Here is a 17639-nt window from a genome sequence, read left to right on the forward strand (position 1 = left end):
TGTGTGTGAAGATGGCAATATATGGATAAGTTCATGTTGGGTTTACAGTTTGTGCATGATCCTAGCATCTGTTAATGATAATAGTTTTGCACTTTGCAGCATGGTTGTTGTATTTTATTTGCTGTTTAGGGATAAGTGTGTGTGTTTTTTTTTTTGTTTTTTTTTTCAAGCTTACTTTTTTTTGCGGCTGACAACCGAGACGCAACGTGCGTCAATGAGCCACGCTGTTGCACTGTGTGTGACGTGTTCCTTTTTTATTAGGATGAACATGGGCACTGCAGTTTATTTTGATTCAATCCCACATACACCATCCTTGACTATTTACTATTTACTCCTGGTTTAGTAATGTTTGGTAACCACTACAGTGCCCAGGTTTTTAGGAAATGACAGAGACTTTAAAAAGTCAGTTAGTGGTGTTTGTCTTCAGTAGGAATGAATGGACTGAGAGTCCCAGGCACTGGGGAAGTCTTGAGTCACAGTTAATGCACTCTTTGCATGGGATTTTTTGACAATAAGAAAAATATAGTAACCCCAGTATTACCATTTAAATAAATAGTAATACAGCAGTCTCTTACATATGTTATGATGGCAAAGAGACAAATGTGGGCTGATAGTGAGCACTCAGTGAGGAAAGGTCTGTTTAACAGCTGAACCAAGAGGAGGAAGAAGGGGAAGCGACTGACTGTCTGCTCTGAAACAAACACACACGTAATAAATGTGCTGATCCGTATTCGAGGCTTAGCAGTCCCACTGATAGCTGCCTGCATTTGAGTATGACTGAATTTGACTGCATTTTTCATGAGAGCGTTCTCTTAAAGAGCACCTCAGCTCACAGCCATAAAAGACTAACAAGGCTGACAGACGACACACACACATGCACACACTACTCCGCCACTTTCCCCTCTATCTTAAGCCCCTTTTTTGTTATCAATCACAGCAGACTCTGAGCTATCTCAGGACAATTACAGCCTCATTCTTCCCTCCGGAGCTCCATTCACCTTTAACCCCAAACTTTGGATTCACACACCTTTTTACTTCCCCTATCCTCCCTCCGGTCTCCATCTCTCTCTTTCCTCCATATCCTTCGCCTCGGATCCTCCAGGCTGCCCATCGACAGCTCCATAAATATTAACAACCTCCATCTGTGGAATAACAAAAGTCTCCAGTAACCCTAATGGCCTGAAGTTATTTTTACTGCAGCGGATGGGTCACTTCACGTGGACTGATCTTTGGTCAGAGAGCTTCCTTTAATGACAGCACACTGGGTGTGTCAGCATAATTAATGTTTATTTTGAAGCAGTTCCAAGGAGCAAATGTCATCCTGTTATGAAGGAGTTCAAAAAGAAGATAATGGTGCATTATTTAAATCTTTCTTTCATGGAGTTTTCATTTCCATTATGGGTTCAGCAGAGGGCAGTAAAGTTATGCTTTAATATGAATATGAATTATTTAGCTGACTCTTCTGACTGTAGTTCCTCTTGTCTGTGTCTGCTTGCAGCTTCCTCCTACATCGCCTAATCTGTTTTCCCTACTTTGTTGATTTTATGGCAAATAACATCCTGTTTTTATGTGTTCTGTGTTTTTCTTTGTGTGAACATAATATCTGTTGTCCAACGGTGAAGCCGTTGACCCAACTGATAGCTTTAGATGGAAGCAAGGAGCTTTTCAGTGCTGCAACTAACCATTCTTTCCTTTTTTGATTCATTGATTTATTGTTTCATCTATAAAGGGCTAAGGTGACATCCTCAAATTCTTTGTCTGAAAAAAAAAACACTAAGGACATTAAGGTCTTGTCTCCTATAATATTTCTGGGACTTTTGGGCATTTAATCACACGGGGAGGAGTTTATGTTCTACGTTTACTCGTTAGGTTTTTTTTCTAGATGGATTCTGGTATTTGTTGAGACACTGTTTGTTCCACGGGTTTTAGGCAGAAACTAAGTACATTAAGTTAATATAAACATTTTTAGTTTGCTCCACCGGAATTACATGACTATGTGTGATACAATCCAAAGATTGTTAAGCAAACAGGACATTGGCAACAACAGAAAAATATTCTTTAAAAAATATTGTTTTATTTTATCTAGGGGGACAAACCTGTCCAGACCCCTTGTGGTGCTGACACTGCTTTAAACAATATATATATATATATATATATATATATATATATATAATTTAGACTATAAAGTAGGGTAATACCATTTTTAGAAAAAAGTTACTGAATAGTTAAATGAATACAATTTTTTTTTACATTTTTTAATTGTCTTTAAATACTTAAAAAAATGAAGTTTGATTTGTGGCAGGTCAGTAAATTTGCTGTGGGGAATTTGGACTCATGATGACCTCAGCATTTTTAAAACCACCAACTTACAGCCCACACAGTGTATAATGATATTACCCAGAGAAAAGAGGTGCATTATCACAATAAAGAGGCTGGAACCAAAGAATGTTTGGCATTTTTGCTTCATAGGAGACAATTGTTAAAATTGTTGTTCATCATGTCCTAAATGAATGAAGTTTTCTCAGTTCCAGCTGTTTTCAGTGGAGCCTGTGGAGCTGCAGATCAGAAGTGTTATGTAAACACTTCATATGGATCCTGCTTAAGCTTGGCAAGTGAGATGTTTTCCTCCCAGACACCCCTCCCATTCAGAGGCATCCTGGTCATTCATTTCATTTGTCTGTGAAAATCTCATTCAGTGCATTCATAGAGCCAACACACCATTCAGGATTTTTCTCCTTTGTGTCGCTAAGTAACTTAACTCAGACCATAAACTGCAGAGGACTGTTGCATGGATACAGAGAGAGAGAGAGAGAGAGAGAGAGTGTGTGTGTGTGTGTTTTGTGTGTGTGTGTGTGTGTGTGTGTGTGTGTGTGTGTGTGAGAGAGAGAGAGAGAGACGGAGGATTGCTAAGGGAGTTTGTATTTGTGTATTTGGGAGGTGTCATTCATTTTATTTTGGATAAATCATTCAGTCATAATCCCCTTTGGAAATGTCTCTGTTCCCTTTCTCTCCCTTTCCTCTGTCTGCATGCAGTCAGTGTACCCCCCCCCCCCCTACATCACCCCCCTCCCCCCATGGGTGTTGCTATGGAAACAGGCCTTCTCTGTCAGGTGGCTCCATGCTGAATGCTCCCCTGCGCTCTGATTTGCTCTGACATCGTCTGGGTGAATCACTTGGCCACGTGATCCCGGATCAGCTAGTCCGGATGCTGAATATGGAGTGGTCTCTCTCTCTCTCTCTCTCTCTCTCTCTCTCTCTTTTTTTTTTTTTTTTTTTTTTTTTTTTTTTTCTCCTGACCCTCCCCCCCCAGTCCCCTCCCCACCCTGCCGTCTTCTCACCTCATCTGGGGAAGGTGATAGGAAGTGACGGGTGGATTTAGATCACGTTAATTCACAGACAAAATATTGAATCGTCATTACAAAGAAAAAACACAAGATTAACATATTCAAATGATATAATTCACAGCCTCAATTCTAAATAGATCTTCTGTCTGGCCTTAAAAAACATACACACTGTTTTATAAGCTTGATACTAAAATGTTTTTCTAATTTTATCAAAATTGCTTACAAACATTTTGGTTCTGTTTGGGGGCCTCAGAGAGTAAAACCTAGTTAAATACAATGGATTTTCATATGCTCTATATCTGTGATTGGAGGTAAGTCAATTTTCTATATCTTATGTTGGAGCAGTTTGTTTGTGAGAGAACAAACAAACAAAAAGGAACATATGTTTTGTTCATGCGTGGCCCTTAAGACTTCTAAAACATGCAATATATCCTTATTTGGTGTAATAACTGCTATATGGTCGTTTTGTCAGTTGTGCTCAGTTCATGACAAAGAGAAGGGTTACCACTCAACACATTGGGTTTTAATAATGTCAGAAGAAAAGAAAGAAAGAAATATTCACGTACTCAAATAATAGTAATACCACAATGTAAAGATATACTCATTACAGGTAAAAAAAAAAAAATCTGCATTATACATTTAAAGAATTAACAGTAAAATGTACTTAAGGTATTAAAAGTAAAAGTACCCGTTCCACAGTAAAATGCCCCCCTGTAATGTATTACCTCTGTCCCCTTTGTTTTCTGATGCACCATGATGTTTATTGAAATGTATTTTCAGCACAAGACTAACTGACGTGCTTTCCTTCCTGTTGTTTCCTCGTGTTGTTTACAGTGTCACTGTGTTAACTGTGCTATCTTGGGCTCAGCTCCAGGAGAGTGGCTTGGATGACATCATCGCACACATCGTGCATCATCTCATGCCAGCTTAGCAGGAGAAACACAACCTCAGGTACAGGCTGACACAGGAAACACACACACACACACACACACACACACACACACACACACACACACACACACACACACACACACACACAAATGTTTCACCAGTAGGTCATCTGAGGATCAGATCAAGTGAAAGTTGGTGTGACTGACACTTCTGACACTGTGATGAAATCTGACACACACACACACACACACACACACACACACACACACACACACACACACACACACACACACACACGCACATTTTTTATTCAGAGATTATGTATATATATATATACACTCTAGGGCCCCCCCTGGTTCACTACATGCAATATGTTGCACATTATTACAATAATCACATTAATTAATGATGTCTTTTAGAGGTGTTCTTTGTCCAAATATAGTTTTAACAGCTAAATTGTTTTAGTTGATATTGTGTTAAAAATCTAGTTACCATAGACTCGTTGACATACAGCAAACCTGCCACTTGTTGGTTTGTCAGTCTCAGAGCATATAAATGAAATGATTGGCTGTAGGTGACATGGTACACACACAATGCATAGGTGTATGGGGGCCCCCTATCAGGTTAATTCAGTCATGATCTAAGTGTTCAAAACAGGGCTATAGATAACCACTCTGAAAGATTATTACATTAAATGTCACTCCAGTGATTCAGCTTTGCACTTCCAGAAATTTGGGGCACTTGCGGGAGACAGATTAAATAAAGAATGTTTCAAATAGAAGCAACAGAGTCACAGATATCCTGACTTTGAGTAAACAAAGCAGGGTCATCTGACAAAACAGTTGAACCAGACTTGACGTAATCCGGGAATGTGCTGCGTTGGTCAATCACATACATGCAAGCGCACATTCTTGGTAGATTACTTTGTAACGTGAATGGAGTATTTCTAGTGTTTATCTTGCGATTGTTGTGACCTAAGAGTTATAAAATCCTGTCTGTGAGTATTATAAACAATTGTGTCGTGTTTTCTCGTCTGGTAAGCCTTTAAACACATGAATCTCTTACTTCACTTTGCTTGTATTTCATTGACTTAACGTTATCCTAGTCTCGCTTTGCCAGACCATCCTCCACAGCGCCGCGAAGGAGGGTCTGACTAGTCCACATAGCATTCTGGGATGGGAGAAAAACGCGCTCTGGTTTATTGGCATTTCTTTAAACCAATCACAATCGTCATGGGCGGCGCAAAGCTTTGCACGGTGCCGCTGCAATATAGCCTCGGGAAGGAACTTGTTTTGGTGGAATGTGTACTTCAGAAGTTGTTTAAGTCGTGCGAGAGAAAATTGAGATTGGACAGATAGTCTAGCTAACTGTCTGGATTTACCCTGCAGAAATCTGAGGAGACAGTTAACCATAGTCCTCAGAAATCAACCCGAGTTTAAAATTCCAACACAAAGAAAGTGGAAGGAAATGGACATCGGCGAAAATACATTCCAGCAGAATTTCCTGCGGCCCAGGAGCAATTCCGGAAGTGGAACGTCGTGGATATAGACTACCGTTATCCTGAACAACCCACCATATCCCCACCAACGCAGCCTCGTGCGTTGTTTTAACGCAGGGCAAATTTTTGTCTCAATCCACGCTCAGCCCCATCTTCAAAAGATAGATGTTAAATCAAAAGGGTTCGTTGGTGGTGGGAAAGGAAGTGGACATGGGCGGTGTTTGGTGTTTTAAGCCCCCAATGTTGTCTTCCAGGCAGCGCTGCCTGGAAGGCACTAGGATTAGGCAATGGTTTGGGTTAGGGTTAAGGTTAGGGTTAGGTAACTTGAAGTCAACGATCGCAGCGCTGCCTTGAAGTTGATTTTGGGGGCTTAAAACACCATCGAGCGACATGGGCATCCCCTATGCTTCATGGAAACAGTAGGTCTACCTCCTGTCAGGAACATTTGGTTTTGATCCCTTTTCAGATCACTGCACCTTTAAATTCCTCGTGTTTTCTATAAAGCTTCAGGTTACAATATTTAAAAGCTTCCCATCAGTAATTCATGCGTGCATTCACACATTTCTTCAAATGCAGGGTGCAGCCATGGGATGGAAGCCTCACCCATGTTGGCATCTTCAGAGGCAAACAGAGTTTTCTGTGTCCCTCAACGTGTGTTTTCATAGTCCGGAGACAGTGAGGGGCAGTTTCTTATTAAAGCCAGCTGACACATTGATCCTCAAACAGCCTCAGGAGGCCAATCTCCATCTCAACCACTTCAGATGTTTTCATAGGAAATCAGCTCAAAAGCATCTCTTTTTTCCTCTTTTGTCTTTCAGTCTGTCTTACCTCTCTGAAGTCTAAATGAGGTATATATTTGAACTCCTGATCGATGGCGCCCACAGAGGAAGCTGTGCTGTTTTTGTGTAGTGCTGCGTTATGGGTTCCTGCTCTGACATTGAACTGTACTGTGTGTCTGCACAGAGGAAAGAAAGGGAAGTTGCTCCGGAAGACTGAAAACAGTGACCTTTTGGGTTGAGATGAGAGGAATTAAGAAGGAATAACGTTAAAGTTGATGGCTGAATGAAGGGATTTAGACGTGAAAGTGACAGGACTAAAAAGCAGAGGTGATGTGGGAGAGACAGTGACGGGTCTGTGGATGACCTCCCCGCCCCCCGAGGCTCGTTGATTCATCCTTCCGGCAGGAAGTGTGTGAGGATCAATAAGAAGCGAGGGTCTCTGGAGAGAGACGCAGAGAGAGAGAGAGAGCCCTGGCCCAGCCCAGGTCTCTTTTTGTTTCATTAAGCAGCTTCTCGCTCTACTCTGGGTTTGAATTGAGAACAATGAGCTTAAAGGTTTCTGTTGTCACCATGGCACTGATAATAAAAACAACAATGGTGGCAGCTCCTTACTTGATCATTCTCTCACTAAACAGATTTCACTACCTTAGATTTATGTTAATATTTGACAGGGAAATATATATATATATATATATATATATATATATAAATATATGTTCCTAATATAAGGCCCAATAAAACTCATGAGTTGTTGAAAATGGTAGAAGGGGTTACCAGGAAAATGTGCAAGTTAGTAACAGGAAGTAGGTTTAGATATTTTCAATTATTTAACAATTTTTTTTACTAAACCGTGGTAAAATCTCCTTATGTTAACTCTCTACTAGAGAAAAGAGAGTCACACATAACAAAACTCTTGTTCTTTTGTGTTTTAAGTTTGGGAAACCCTGAGCTGCTTCCTTCAGTACAGTACATTGAGCATAAAACTGGCAATATTTCAATCACATGCTTTCGTTGAATCATATCTCTACTGCTAATTATTAAAGAGACCAGTTAGAGCTGTTTAACAGCTGAGAAAAAAGTTGGCAAAACAAGATCACAGTCTGCCATACTCTGACTGAAAAACAGCGCTGATTTAAGAGGAAACCCTCGGATTAGGTGCTAACCTTCTAGAGCGGCTCGTCCTCTCCCACTACCACCAGCTTATTATTTTAGCCCTTAACCCCACCATAAAGCCACAGACTCAATCCTCTCAAAGTGGATTAGTAGTGAAGGTGTGCTACACCAGAGCCACTTACTGAGGGCTAAACACCATTGAGTCACATGAAAAAAGTCTCATTTGGCTAAACAACACACGTATGTGAAGGATTTTTAGTATATCATGTAAAGTATTTATATAGCACTTTTCTAGTCTTAACGACTACTCAAAGCACTTTAACATAGTACAGGAACCACTCACACACTGGTGGCTGAGGCTGTTTTACAAGGTGCCACCTGCTCATCAGGTAAACACTCACACACTTTTACACTCCAATGGTGCAGCATCGGGACCAATTCAGAGTTCAGTGTCTTGCCCAAGGACACTTTGGTTGGGATCAAACCATCAACCTTCAGATTGGTAGGCGACCACTCTTACCACCTGAGCCACAGCCACTCATATCAGTCTGAAAGAAATATTTATATATGATTATATTTTTTTTTTATATATTCATTAATTTACTAATATAAACTATCACACACGCACGCGCGGCGTGCGCGCGCACACACACACACACACACACACACACACACACACACACACACACACACACACACACATACATAGGACCTCTTGTATTGTATGGCAACAATAAAAGGGCGTGGCCCTTTAAGGGCAGTATGTTAAATAGATCAAACACACACACACACACACACACACACACACACACACACACACACACACACACACACACACTCACACGCGCGCGCCCCCCAGTGAAGGAAGCTGCGGTCAAGAGACACACAGAATATAACAATACTTGATTGTGCCTTCAAAATAAAAGCCTGAAGAGTCATGTCATGTATTAGGAAATACCATAGTGACACCACATTAGAAATTGTGCAACAAAATGAGTTTTTCTGGTTTCTTAATCTGGCTGAATGGAGCTCTGGTAGGTTTTCTTTAAAATGTCAGTAGCTTGTCAGGAACCAAGAATCAAAATGTTTTTATCTAAACCACAATGTATTCTCAGTTCGCTATATCCAAGTGAGCATGAGTTAGTTTTAGCTATTTCATTTTCTGTATTCGTCAAAGGTGTAGGCCCCAAACTGAAATGAAAACGGCAAAATCTCCTACATTAAAATGTTCACATGCAACATATAATGATGATACTATATGTTGGGCCTCCATTGATCCTCCACCCTCACTTATATGATTCACTGCCTTCCTATGCATTTTGTATGTACCTTGTTGTCACAAAGTAACAACAGTACACAGTCAACTATATGGCAGCTTTAAAGCCTCAGAAATCAACCAGTACTCTAATCCTGGAATAACAACAGCCTGTTTCCACACCTCTGAATCATCGCCCACATTTTCTATTTGTTCTGTAATTCAAATTAAACGAAACAGAAACTAAATGAAACGACAATTAAGTCTAATGGAAACCAGGTTAACAGTACCCAAGGTTTCTGTATGTCAGTTTGTGGTAATTTCATTAAACACAACTTTATTTGAGAATATAGGCCACACCATGCAGAATAATACAGGTCTTAAAACTTTAGACTATAATAATAAAGATAAATACAAGACTAAAAACACCCTTCCCTTAACTGAGCTCTGTCTAATTGCATTATTATACCTATCTCTGCTAAAACTGAAAGGTAATGACCTGTTCCCAGTAATTAACAGAGCTGATATAAAAGTAAATTGTTAGGAAAGTTCCTGGATGTCATTTGGTACTAATCATGGGACAATTTGCTAAGGACAGTTTTTAAGTCAATGTACAGCCGGTCAGCTAAACATGCATATACATTTGTCACTCGGAAGTCTAAAATTCAACAAATTTGGAGTATAACATTTCCAATTGTAAATATTACTAATGAATTAAAATTGTATTTTGCACATTCCTGCACAAAACTGCATGTTCATTTTAAAATATATTGTTCATATATTGTAAAGTATTTTAAAATATTTTTATTGTAACTTGTATCTATTCTATAGGCCAATTTATGTTTCTTGACTGTTGCAGTACTTGCTTTTATTAGATTTTCTTCTTACTATTTTTATTGTTATGCGACAAAATCCATTAAGATGTAATGAACATGGGACTTTTGTCCCCCCTGGATGTCTGGGGCCGACTAAACTGACAGTAGCTCACTGGGCCCTAATACAATGAACATATAGGCTAGGTCTCTCGTTTTTTCAGCAGCTTCAGACTTTATTCTGAAAGTATTTGCCGGAAGTAGTATTTTTTTCTGATTCTTTCTGACTTGTCAGTGGTCTTGTGGACAGCAGAGCCAAAGGTACAGCAGCACAGTGCGTCGAGCGGAGAGATGGAGGGAGAGCTGGCCGCCTGTGAGCGCGTACAAACCGGAGAGGAGAAGATCAGATGAAGAGGGAATAAAAAAAAACATGTTTAATCCTAAATAAACAACATCTTCAAAACCAAAACCAGGATCCCCTCAGAGACACCAGCGTCATGAAACCAGTCCTGCATTGAGGTGAGAGCCGCTACAGCGTTTTATTTCTTATTTAGCGCGTCTGGACCATCCTGACGTTTGTGATTAGACATCTTGCAAAGCCTTTTTTGTATGTGCAGGTTGTGCCAGTAGACAGAGGCCAGCATCAGGGTAACAGAAACATAAACCTCCAGGTGCTGAGGGGGCAGAGGAGGCTGCTGTGTTTTGATGTTAAACCCGATTCATCCCCATGCACGGTCAGCCTCTCGTGATGAATCCTGCGTTAAGAATCGGCTTTTTGATGCTAGAGGACAAGTGCAATATCGGCTCGTTTTTAGGTGTTGGAACACAGAGACTGTGGGTGAGGCTTCCCGGACTGGAGGAGGGTCGCGGTGTAAAAGGGGGTTTTCCGCTAATCCATTTAATAGCCTTGAGGGAGTAAAGTCTGGTCAGTCACAGGATGGTTCAGGGGCCTGATATGTGATCTGATCTGATCTGATGTATACAGGCCCCGCTCGAGATGATCCAAAAATCTGTGTACCGACTCGTGACTCCGCACGCAGACTCCCATTCATCTCCTGCTTTCTGGACCTGGAGCTGTCAGCCATTCAGCAGGAGGCTGATGCCGATTCCCATTCATGAAGTCCATTACGCAGCCTGCACAACGGTCCACTGTTGGCTTTAAATAGGCTCTCCGGGCCCGCAGTAGGCCTGTTTCAGGCCTACTATTGACTTTTTCTCATGTATCTTTTTATAGGCTACACAGTTAATATGAAGCCTAATAAGCCTGATTATAACAAGATATAGGCCTGCTGTTATATAAGCCTTTGCTGTCATATATGATAATACTCATAATACAGACACTGTGTTGTGATTTTATAGTGACCCAATCAAAAAAAAAATTCTATATTTTTCTAGAGATATTGTTTTGTTATATTAAGCAGCATATATTTTTTTTTTTTAGGTATTTTTTTTTTTAACAGAGATCCAATGAATCCTTTTCTAAAAGTTAAGTTTTTCAGAGCTGACCCAAGCTCATACATGCCACTCAGGCTATACTCTGTAAGGGGGGGACAGAATAACAAGAACGCCTTACAATATAATGCAATGCAATACATCACCACAACATGTGTTATGTACGTCACTGTAATATTCTGATAATACTACTCTGACACAATGTTAGGATTTTCTAGGGTCCTAAAGGAAGGCGGGTCATTTTATAGTGTTTATTTCCCTTCTTCTATAACTGAATTGTCTAATATTCTAATATAAATGTTTGTTTAGTATTTAAGCAGCAGCCCTCTGAAATCTATTTTTTTTAACAAAGATTTTACAATACTGTGACTGAAACCGAGGTTATTCAGAGCTGACCCCAGCCAAGTGATGCTACACTACCCAGGCTAGACCATATATCCTGCAGGGGGTGGACAGAATAACAAGAACACCCTACAATGAAATCCGAAATAACATAAAAATGTGTTATTTAAGCCTTTATATCATTGTGATATTCTGATATTCGTCATTTAAGGCCACATTATGTCTCTGACACTATGTTATAATTTTATGGGGACCTAATGGAAGGCAGTTGCTTGCATTACAAGAGGTAGTGGTGAAACAAGTGGTCATTTATTCTATTAGTCAATCAACAGAAAATTAGTCTCCAACACATTTAATTATTGATTAATTTTAAACTTTGAAGTAGTTTATCATGCAGTAATGCTAACTCCAGCCTCTCAAATGTGAGGCTTTGCTGCTTTTGCCTGTTTTATATCTAATGATGCAAATATCAAACATGTTTAGAGATCATCATCAGGACACCTTGGGCTCTGAGAACTTGTGATGGGCATTTTTCCCTCATTTCTGACATTTCACAGACCAAACAACAAAAACAAACAAAATGAACAAACCGATTAATCGCTTAATTTTTCGTTGCGGTCCTACATATTTCAATTCAATTTAAAATACTTTTTTTATCCCTCAAGGGGAAGTTTGAGGCAGGCGAGTTTGCAAAAACAAATACATAGAGCCGTGTACATGTTATCCACCCTCAGTGTAAATATCAGGCTGTTTTTTACATCAGCTTTACTCACACACTTCACTTCATCACCGAATTAAAAAACCCATCTGTTCCAGTAACTGACACACTTGATGCTAACACAGGTCTCCTCTGCGAGAGGCCTGTGGTCATCTGTGAAATTAGTTAGACCTGGTGGGTGAGAGACAGGAAATGGAAGTCGGTGGCGGAATGTGCGTCTCCCACGCGCTCCGTCCTTTATCGCTGGCTGCCATATGGAAGCTTGAGCTCACTCAATATTTACATTGTCGCTGCTCACCAGAGAAACCAAGAGAGAGAGAGATAGAGAGAGAGAGAGAGAGAGAGAGAGAGACATATCAAGGAGAGCCTGCTGGTAGAGGACACGGTAATTAATGTGTTTTATACCTGCGTGATGAGGCCCTGCTACCTAAATTGTGAGGTGGTGAAAAACCCACAAGCAGACTGGTGAATGCTCAGTTTGTTTGTGTTCAGTCTCAGGAATCTATCTTCTCATCATGTCTGGTCTATTATCACTGGTTGCATCTGCGTGCACACACACACACACACACACACTCACACACACACACACACACACACGGCATGCCGCCGTGTGTATCAGTGTCTGGACCAGGAGTGTCTACCTTTCCTCTCTGGTGGGACTGATACAAACTCTGCAGACAACATTCAGGTCGAATCAGGGAGGGACGAGGTTATCAGGGCTCAGGTCAAAGGTCACTGACCGGCTGCTCTAAAGTGGACAGATCTAAAAGAAGGGAAAAGAATAGAGGTCTATAACTGCTGACCCCGACTTCTGCTCTTCCTCCTACTACCACGCCTGATCCCCTTCACTCATCCTTCCTCTCTATCTGTGATTTCTCCCACATGGGATTTTTATCTTGTGTCTACATCTACTCTGCTTTTCCTTTTTTTCTTTGCATAGTTTCCTTCTGTCTCTCTCGCTGTCTTCACACGCACCCCCACACACACCTGGATGCCTTTTTTGTCTTTTAACCGTTGGTGAGGCAGTTGTCTGTCACCAACCCTAACCCAACAAAACAAGTCCCGAGACCACTGTCGCTGCTTCACCGAGCTTAGCGCCGCCCAAGACGTTTGTGATTGGTTTAAAGAAATGCCAACAACCCACAGCGGTTATTTTTTTCTCCTATCCCAGAATGTATGTGTGGTGTAGCCAGACCTTACTCCACAGCGCTGTGGAGATAGGTCTGGCACTGCGAGACTACAAATGTATTGTTAGTTGTACAAAACGATGCACATATTATTTGACATTTAATACTTTTAAGGATACACACACACATATATATATATATATATATATATATATATATATATATATATATTATTAATAATTACAAACAAATTATGACATGTAAGTTTAAAAAGAGCTAGAGTATTATTATAACATTTTCATCTTTTAGTTTGTGTGAATAACTGAACAGTATTACCTTTCAGTTTTAGCAGAGATTGACATAATAATGCAAATAGAGAGAGCTCAGTTAGGAAAATTTAAACTTTATCATATTTATTATTATTATTATTATTATTATTATTATTATTATTATAATAATGTTTTATATCCTGCACGTGTGACAAATACAACATATCGCATATCTTCAAATGTCCTCAATCCACATCTAAATGCTGCAATATTTCGATCTTATATAAGAACACATAATTAATGGATTCACATGGCGTTAAAGATGTGGACTATGTACAGCGCTGTACTGTACTGAGTGTGCTGCTAGCTGTGTGCCGTGTGCTGTGCTGTGGAGCAGGCTAATCTTAGAAAACATGACGGGGCTAAACTCCGCGGGGTTGGAGCACAACATCCCCAATCATCCTCATCAGCCAATCACAGAGGGCGTGCTGCTGCCATGAAACTGCGTAGATCAAAGGGCTTTCAAGCTAGGGGAGCGGAGTTCGTGTCCCGTTGAAAACACAAGACTTTCACCCAGGCAAAGTATGTTCGTGTCCCAGTGTTTTAATCCGAATTGTTGCGCATAACCTTTCGTACGATATCATACAAACCCGGTTCATGAGAATGCGTTGCTTTGCTACAGTATCGTTTCCTCAGTCGCTCTATATTACTACCCATAACACCACAGTATTAATCAGGGATATGTAATTCTTGGCTCTGCACAGTTCTATCCTGGCAGGGCTACACAGAGTACATGAAGTGAACGTATCTTGTACGATGTGTTTTGCAGGATGCAGTTAATAGCTTCTCCCTGCATAGTAATGTTTCTTCCGTCTCCTCCCCAGTCAGTTTACTGTTACAGAAAGAACTCCCAGCCATCTGACAGAGATATCAGCCCTGCTCCCCTGGGTAAAGAAGCAGCAGGAGGAGGAGAACAGTAGTGGTAGATTTTTACAACAGATAGGGAAGAGATACAGTAGGTAAAGGGGCTTCTGAGGCCTGAAGGATGGAGGTGAACATTTTTAGATTCCCCTTGACTCCCCTAAGTCTTGTGTTTTTGTACTTTAGGTCCATCAATGGACCTAAAAAAAAAAAAAGACAGAGGGGAGTCGTGGAGATGTGACTCTACATGGTGCCTCTGCTCCCCCTCGTCATGCAGTGTGTCTCCCTTTCTTTACGCTCCCCTTGTCTACTCCACCTCCACACACTCACTGATTGTTTTAGCAGCTGGCCTATGGAGCAAAAACATGCCCCCCTAAAGTGCTGGAAAAAGCACTTAGATCCTTTACTTAAATAAAAGTACCAAAATGATGATGTAAAAGTCCTTGAATCAAAATCCTACTTCAGTAAAAGTACAAAAGTATCATCAGAAACATCAGTTAGCTTTAATCAATATTTTTTATTATAACAATGGATCAAATGACGATGTGAAAGGGGTTGTCAGTTGTGATGAACTTTCAGAGAATTATCACCTGAATCTGCAGCTCACCTCGGCTTTAGGGGCTGTATAGTGAGTTTCAGCTCATTATTTTGCTGCCCTGCCAGTGACTTTACTGTTTGGTCCACTCTTATCATTCTGCAGTTTTTCAATGAAAATGCTCTAAATACCCACTGTACATTACCTGCTTCGCAGCAAATAGAAGACAGACACTCTTAGGGACTAACTGGTGAACATAGTGGAGCATTTAGCAGCTAAAGAGTCATACAAGAGTTGATGTTGTCAGTTGTTATCTTGTCAGAGTTGATGACATCTCATCTATCTTGTCTGGGAGGGTATGTATGCCCTCAGGAACACAGCGTACTTGGACAAGGACAAAACAGTGGCTCATATGTTATCTTGTGAGTTCAAGCAGTGTTTTGGTTTCTTAACAATATCCACACACATCCACAACAGTTTAATTTAACAGAGAGAGAAAATAGTAATCAGTATAATATTATTCTATGCAAACAGTTTAATAAATAACAAGAGGAAAAGTATGTATCATAATTGTTCTAACAGTAGGAGAAAAAAAATGTCCTGGGAGGTTTGCATTTCTTTAAACCAATCAAAATCGTCTTGGGCTGTGCTAAGCTCCGGATGCAGCGATGGTGTATCTGCAAATTGGTCTCGGGAAGGAACTTGTTTTGGTGGAACATTTGCACCCCGCACAAGAAAACGAAATATAAAATATGAAATTAAGCTAACTGTTCACACAATATAGTAACATGAGCTATTGAAATTAGCTAGATACATGATTAAATGTAATTTGCTCTTACTAGTGTATCGCCGTGTGTATTTTGTCCACAAAACGTCCCAGTTGGATTGTAAATGCCGTAAACATGTTCTTTGTAAATCTTTACAATCATTCCCCAAAGGAACCAAGCAGGCCTGCCCTGTTGCACGATCCTTTTTTCTTCCAAACATGCCATTTTCAGCGAATAGCTTGCTAGCTCGAAGTTTGTAGTTTGTAGTATTAGTTATAGCAGGTTTAAAGTAAAACAAATTAAAAGTATTTCTTCTGTAATAAAAGGTCCGCTATGACTGATTCAATATGTGATGACACTATTAGATTTTAAAATTGATGCGTAAGCAGCATTTTACTGCTGTGGCTGCTCGACTCTAAAGGGTCACATTTCTTGGACTGTTCTCTAGTATTTCCATTTTTTATATTTATATTGAACACTTTTACTTTATTGGGCATCAAACAATCATTTAAACGAGAAGATCGGAGAAGTTTAGTCACTTTGGTGGAACTGCTAACAACTCATAGACATCTGAAACGTGACATACGACCCCACACTTTAATTAATATAAACAAAAAAGGTTGGAAACCACTGGTTTAATCTCTAACAATGTGTTTGTTTAACTTTTTTTGTTGTAAATTTCTGTCAAATAAATGTAATGTTGTACAAAGTGCAATATTTCCCTCTGAGATGTTGTGGACTAGTATAAAGTAGCATCAAAATGGAAATACTCAAGTAAAAGTACAATCAAATTGTGGAATACAGTACTTAACTAAATTGACTTTGTTACTTTCCACCACAGCCCCCCCAATCAGCCAATCATTTGTTGCTTTATGTTGCTTCATACCCCTGTGTACTTATGTATGTAGTCTTCCCCAGTCTGCTGAGCCTCAGAAAACCTTAATGCTGTCCACTTCCTCCAGTGTCTCCTGGCTTAAGTTTCATGCTGACTCGGTGAGTAAATGGGCGCAGTGTACAGTCAGTTCAGTATCCCTGAAAGAGGCACATCCTCATCTTTGCGGAAGGACAGGAGTTTTGAGAAACACACCTCACTGGGTGTTGTTGCTTTTCCACTGAATGAGTGGAAAGTTGGCCCAGTGCAGGTTTTTAAATAGCTGAATGGGTATTGACTTCCTCGCAGCAGCGCACACACATACACACACACACACACACACACACACACACACACACACACACACACACACACACACACACACACACACACACACAGGGAGCGAGATAATTGTTACAACAACAACACTTGCAGTTTAAGCTTACATATCTGGTGTGGCTTGAAGGGATGAATGGATGGCTGTTTGAATGAATGAAGTGATGGATTCATGAATGAAAGTGGAAAAGGATTTTAGCTGTAACTACAACTTTATTAGTGGTTATTAAAACATTTAATAATGCTTTATAGATCAGTTATAAGCCATTTTAGACCCACATTTGGGTTGCCACGTTGTGAAAAATACCTTTAGCTGAGCTTTCGCCTTTCTATAATAAAACAGTTATAACTACTTCGTAATAAGCCATAAAGCTGTTAATATTTGGATTTGGACCCTCTATGGAAGCCAAAAGGCCCATAATAATTGGAATTTATGTTTCTAACATCTACTAAACACAAAAAAATACTTACTTTTCTTTGCTTCCTTAGTGGTAGTCCCAACTGCCCAACCACACAAAGGGACTTTTTACCACTAGGCAACCCAAAAGTTATTTAGTATTTTTACTTAAGTAAATAATTTACTAACCATTAATAAAACTATTATTAACA

At 40.0% G+C, this 17639-nt stretch overlaps 1 protein-coding gene across 2 annotated transcripts in view; it reads left to right on the top strand.

Moving 5' to 3' along the window:
• The first annotated feature begins 3973 nt into the window (after window positions 1-3973).
• The window catches only part of LOC120548751 (SH2B adapter protein 2), a 28716-nt gene continuing 15050 nt past the window's right edge, over window positions 3974-17639 (top strand). The window contains exons 1-2 of one of the 2 annotated variants that reach the window (XM_039785197.1): window positions 3976-4295; window positions 9988-10211. The gene's annotated coding sequence lies outside the window, so the exon portion shown is untranslated. Of the gene's footprint in view, window positions 4296-9987; window positions 10212-17639 lie in introns of both variants that reach the window. The other variant, XM_039785207.1, reaches the window with a different exon arrangement.

Source organism: Perca fluviatilis, chromosome 2, assembly GCF_010015445.1.
Source record: "Perca fluviatilis chromosome 2, GENO_Pfluv_1.0, whole genome shotgun sequence".
Classification (NCBI taxonomy): domain Eukaryota; kingdom Metazoa; phylum Chordata; class Actinopteri; order Perciformes; family Percidae; genus Perca; species Perca fluviatilis.